A 6,543-nucleotide genomic window follows, 5' to 3' on the forward strand; every position below is an offset into this window, starting at 1 on the left:
TTGGTTGAAGTTATAAATGTCAAATTTTAGGAAGATAACAGCAAACAATCAAAGTCCATCAGGTAATGGCCAAATATAGATCAAAGTTATTGATATAGTTCCTTAAGTTTCCACATATATAACATTGACAATTACATATATTTAAATGATGTCATTAAGGATCTTATAATGTTTATAAATCTTATCCAATATCTAAAAGCCTTAGCTCCGCCAAAAAGCTAACATGTCCTAAGGAAAGGACGGGGTGACAACATTTCACCCAAAAGATGAAGCCTAAGAAGGGAAGGACATTGCAAAAATAGCACCCTTTTCCCGTTTTAGAGAAGGAATCATGATGAAAAATTAGAGAGATTGGGTCAAGGTCAACCACGACAAACAACTAAGAGCCTCACCATGACGGTAATACTATTAAACTCCGTCAACTATGAGAACCCACTCATTATCACGATCACTATGGCCAAAAACAAGGGAAGACTAGGAAAAAAAGAAGAAGCTTAAAGCAAGAACACAAAAGAAATCAACCAAATACATGAAAATGTAGGGGTATAAAAAGAAGAAGGAATCAAAGGGACAAAAACAAAGGAAACAAAAACTTTCACAATTGAGAGGCATGTTTATAGCAAAAAAATTTGGAAAGTAAATTCATCTACCTACTAATGAGGAGTTGTGAAACACTAAATAGCTCCACTAGGCTAAGCCTAATAAAGGTGGTCTAACATAGATGAAATGTCCATCGATGAAAACTGTCAAGATAGATGTATGAGAATATTTAAGTTCAATCTTCATTGTTGTCATTGGAATATTTTGTACTCATAAAATGATAAAAATAATTTTAAATATATGACTTATAAATTTGTTTTAAAGGAATGCCTATATTTATATTTCAAAACTGATTTATATTTCTAAACCGATTTTACTTCATCACACACTATTCTTTTTATCTTTCTAAATTAACATTGTCAATTCAATTATACATTATTTTTTTTAACATGAATCATTTTAATATTAACTAGTATTTTAAGTTATGTATTTATATTGGAATCTTTTTTTTTTTTTTGTTGAATCAAATCAAACAAATATATTTTCAATAAAAGTCGTTATATAGCAATACATAAATTAACTTTGCTCCTTTCTTACGTTGTTTCTTAGACATATCCAATTTTTGTGTTATACACACTCTACAGGCAGAGCTTCATCTTTCTTATTCGGAGTTAGGGTTTTGAAGATGATTGTCAAGCGGAGTATGAAAACCGGAATAAAGCACAAACGGTGTAAGCCAAAAGACCGCGAGAACGCCGCGATTCCGATTCCGAAGAAGCGGAAAGTGAATGAGCTTTATTCTGCTGAAGGGGTGTCTGAATCCAGTGCGGCCGAGTCTAATTCAAATTCCGTATACTTGAATGGCACAATTCAATTTCAAACCGCGCAATCGGAAGGAGTTCAGCTTCAAGTTCAACCCCTGTCTTCCAGTGGTCGCGCTCAGAAACTTCCTGGCAGGTTCAACGATTCAATTCTCTACAATCACTTCGGGTTTCAAGATGAGAACGCTTTACAAGATGTTGACAAGAGAAGTAAAAGAGATTCTATTCGTTTTTCACATTCTTCTGAGTTTGACCGTTTTGAGTATTCCGTTAAGACCGTTAAAACGATGGTTAAAGAAAAGAGTAATGCTCCTGGACTTAGTTCCAATATTGAGGGTGTGGATGGAATTGATAAAAGGAAGAAGGACATTTACAGATTAGAAGAATTTTCTCTGGATGATATAGTTTGGGCAAAATGTGGGAAGAGCTACCCTGCTTGGCCTGCCCTAGTGAGTAGTGATTGATCCATTCTTGAAAGCTCCCAAATCCGTCTTGAGCCGTTGTGTTCCTGGTGCACTCTGTGTTATGTTTTTTGGTTATTCTAAAAATGGAAAACAAAGGGACTATGCGTGGGTGAAGCAAGGGATGATATTCCCTTTCTTGGAATTCATGGACAGATTCCAGAGGCAGATCCGATTGTACAAAAGTAAAGCAAATGATTTTCAAAAGGTATTAGAGGATGATTGTTGGGATATAAACAAGTCTCACATCGATAAAATATGACAAAAAATAACAACTTATATAATACAAACATACTTCAATGATTGAGAGGTCTTCTGGGTGATGACCAAAAGCAAAACCGTGAGGGCTAAGGCCCAAAGCGGACAATATGTTATCATTGTGGAGTATGTTTGTGTAATAACCTTATAAAATAACCCCATCATATATAACAAAAAATTTATAATAATTATATTTACAAATAAATATTATGTTTGAATATATATAAATTATATTTAGAATTGTTATACATAGATACTTTTACACATATAAATTATATTTTAGAATTATGATAAATAATTTATATTGCAATACAATATTTTTTTATTTATTGATAATTTATTTTAAAAATATTAAACTATCTCAATATATTTTTGTATATCATAATTATTTATTAATTAAATTTTATTATTTTTGGTGCTGTGTTTAAATTTAAAACTGTTATTTTTAGTCTCAATGATTTTTAAAAATTTTGTTTTAGTGCCTCAAAACATCAATAACATATTTAAAAATAATAGATTGAAATAATTATATAATAGTAACTGAGTTTAATGTGATATTTTTACTAACAAGATCACTGGTAGGTAATTTTATATGATAGTATTGGAAAAAATTCCTAACAAAATTTGAATATAAAAAATAAAACAAGATTTTCTTAAAATTACATGGAATGAAAAGAGCATTTTTATATTTGAGAGATTAAAAATAAATTTATCTTAAATTTGAGAGACTATAAACTTATCTTAAGTTAAATTTAATTACTTAAATTCTTTTCATTATCAATAACTAGTGAAATAGAGACACTTAGGACATCCATGTTTACTTAAAAACAAAATAAAATAAAGAATAAAAATAATAGAAATTACAAAATATAGATAAAGTGAAATAATTAATGTATAATTAGAAGAAAAAAATAAAGAAAATTAATCTTAAATAAAAATAATTATAAAATAAGATGATAGTTATTATTGATAAAATAAAAGATAATTAAGTTTTTGTATATATATTTTTTTATTTTACTCTTTTATGAAAAAATTAATATATAATAAAATGATATAAACATTATTAAAAAAAATATAGAAACTAAAGGGAGTAACTGTTTAAATATGTAAGTACAGACAATTCTGATGCTACTTTTTATTCATGTAAACATTATATTAGTTATAGTCTACGACATTCGGGAAAAAAATAGTTTATGATATTTATCTTTATTTTTTTATATTATATGATATAACACAATACATGTAGATCAATTGGAACAATATTATTTTAATTAAATAATGTTTTAATATATATATATATATATAAAATCATATATGTTAAAAAAATTGAACGAGTTGCAATAAATATTTAGAAATAATATATCATCGATTATAATTTTATCCGCATCGGAAAGCATACATGAGCCGTGTCAGAAAAATCATATGTAATCTCTGGTGAAGAAAAATATGACGTTAACAAAGTGACGTACGTCATAAAAGCTTTATTATATTTATCACAATTAGTCAATAACGGTGGGCGCTAAATAGCATGTTCACTTCTTTTTTATTTACCTCGTTGACTATATTATTATTTGTTTTCAATTTAATTGTTATACAAAAAGAGTTTGACCTGTTTAGATTTTAATAGACTTGCTGATAAAATAACTTATATTAAATCTTTATTATATTTATCCCAAAGTACCAGTCAAGAACGGTAGGCGCAATTATTATTATTTTTTATTTCACTATACATTATAGTAAAGATTTTAATAGAATTTATGTTTAGCAGCAATATGCGTGGCAACATAAATAGCCACTAAAAGTAAGTTTCCATTTCTCAATTCGGTCCTTTATTGGGTGCTCTCTTGTTCATGAGATTTTTTGGATTGCAGCATGAATAAACAAATGAGACAGTCTTGTAGCAGGTAGAGCTTGATAAAAGGAACAACTATTTATATTACAAAAGACGATGCACTACAGTACCCATGAACAATTATCCACATTCAAGCAATGCTAACAATTAATACTAGTATTTTATAAATTAAAATATAATGTAAATTACATGTCATGATCACAAACACGTAAACCAAAGGAATAAATAAATAGAAAAATTATAAAGGAAAAAGACAAATTGATCATCATTATGGTTGTCCCAAAACTTTGCTTTTATTGTAGATAACAACAACATTGAAACAACTAGTTGGATAAATCTAGGCAGAAGAAAATACATTTGTTAACTCTTTAAATATTGGAATTCTAGAAGTTTGATCTTCACCGGATTTCATGGATTGATAATCAAAGAGATCATCGCCTGGGTAGGCAAGATTTAACTCAACCACTTTCTGATAACTATAATAATCATGATCAATATTATTCACTAAAAAATCAATTAGTTATTATTTAGCATTTACAAAAAAATAATATCATATCCTTTTAATTGGGACTGCAACTTCATTGAAGGTTAACGAATCTTGGGTAAGAACTGATTTTCTTACGCACAATTTTTCCAATCACTATCGAAGAAAACTCGTGGTCCCATACTAACAAATATCGTTGTTTGGAAGCCAATTAATCATAACAATGAGATTTAAAGGTAGTAGAATACAAACAAATGCTCTAGAAAGCTAAAAATGAACAGGTCTGAAGAGAGTTGATGTAATTTGGTAAATCATGAGGAATATATAGTATCTCACCTGTATCAATAACAACTTGGATGATAAAGTCATCAAGGGATCCTAGACCATAAAAAATGTTTGCAGCCATTACAAAATTATCAATGTTTAACAAATTAATGAAATATAAAATTAATAAAAAAAATAGACTAATGAAATATAAATACAACCGATATTAATTTTTTTATTTACCTCTCCATATGATTTACCAAATCTAGAAGGATAACCTCTAGTTCCATTATGAACTGCATCCTCTGAAAGCATGACATTTAGAGAATCCAACTAGGAAGTAATATTGTAGCTGACAGGCTCTTGTTGTCTTAAGAGAATGGGATACTTGAGCTCATATAATCAAACTTATCCGAAGAATCTTTTGATGTTGACAAAGGTAAACTATTTGATTGGTTTACACAACTAGACTAAAAAGATTCAAAGTCATTATTGCAAGAAGTAGGCAACTCAATAGATTTTTCCATCACAATATTAGATGAAGTAGAAGCAATTGTTGATGTATTGCCTGCTCTAGGTACTTAAACTTGGGTGGAAATTTATGAGCTATAATGAAAAACAAATACATGTAACTCGTCCTTTCAATGATGTGAAACATATTTACAATATGTTGATCACACCTATCTTACCGGTAGAACTAAATGGTAAAAAGACGCAATTAAAGTAAAAAATATCTACCCCTTGTGCTCTTCCAAAAGTTTGACATTGGAATCAATATAGCTATTAAGTATTATTACAACCTTATTATCTAAAGCATTGTTGAAGCTCAAGTACGTATGCAACAAACCCAAAAGTAGAACCAGATAAGAATTATCCTATAAGTAAAAGATGAAGAATATTCACCATATATAATTTAGTACCAACCTGCAAACTTTGGAGTTAGATTTTGGTACCCAATTTTCCATTTATAGTAGAGATGGTTACACTTGGAAACAATATTTTATTATCATTAATCATCTATATAACGCTTTTCGCTGCAAAGCCTAATTAAGGTGATCCTTTGTGTTCTCACTTTCAGTAATTAGACTCATCTACAACATCTTTTAATAGAAGCAAACACTGGTTTAGATTTTAGAATATAGAAAAAAGGATAAGTACTAATTATAATTAGAGCTGTCATAGTAGGCTCTAACCCGTGGGTCAACCCGGCCCACCATGAAAATGGGCCGGGCCAGGCCAAAAAAATGAAAAAAAAATTATGATGGGTCAAAAAATGTGACCCGGCTCACTTTCGACCTGGGTTGAACCAGTGGTGGGCCGGGCGACCCACCTGACCCACTTACCAACCCATCAACTTAACCCACTAACAACTCACTTAACTATTTATTATTATATATGTATTATTTTAATAAGATATCATTTTTTTTATAGATAAAGATACAATCCATGTTAAACAATATGAAATTGGTATAAATTTATCTACTCAAATCTCCAATAAAATTTAATATTGATGAATAATCACTCACTAGTACAAAAATGACTTTTAAAATCAAGGTTTTAAAATCGGTCATAAGGTAACCGATTTTAAAAGTGACGCGGTGATAATTTTGTAAATAATGACATTACTTTTAAAATCGGCTACGTTATGACCGATTTTAAAAGTCTCTGACGCTACTTTTAAAATTGACTCTTCAAGAGCCGATTTTAAAAGTCAACTTTTAAAATCGGCTATCAAATAGCTGATTTTAAAAGTATCACTTTTAAAATCGGTTATTGAACAGCAGATTTTAAAAGTAGCATCAGAGACTTAATCTATACTATCTTCGCTCCCATTCTCCCCCTAACTCTATTCTATACTCTTTG

At 29.4% G+C, this 6,543-nt stretch overlaps 1 long non-coding RNA gene across 1 annotated transcript; it reads right to left on the bottom strand.

Moving 5' to 3' along the window:
* Positions 1-4,513: 4,513 nt before the first annotated feature.
* LOC145950708 (uncharacterized) lies at positions 4,514-6,456 on the bottom strand. Its single transcript, XR_014428576.1, has 2 exons — positions 4,924-6,456; positions 4,514-4,794 (listed from the first exon to the last, which is right to left on the bottom strand). It is a non-coding gene; the product is annotated as an uncharacterized LOC145950708 (long non-coding RNA).
* Positions 6,457-6,543: the final 87 nt, after the last annotated feature.

This window comes from Cajanus cajan, chromosome 1 (assembly GCF_000230855.2).
Source record: "Cajanus cajan strain Asha chromosome 1, NIPB_CcT2T_4, whole genome shotgun sequence".
Classification (NCBI taxonomy): Eukaryota; Viridiplantae; Streptophyta; class Magnoliopsida; order Fabales; family Fabaceae; genus Cajanus; species Cajanus cajan.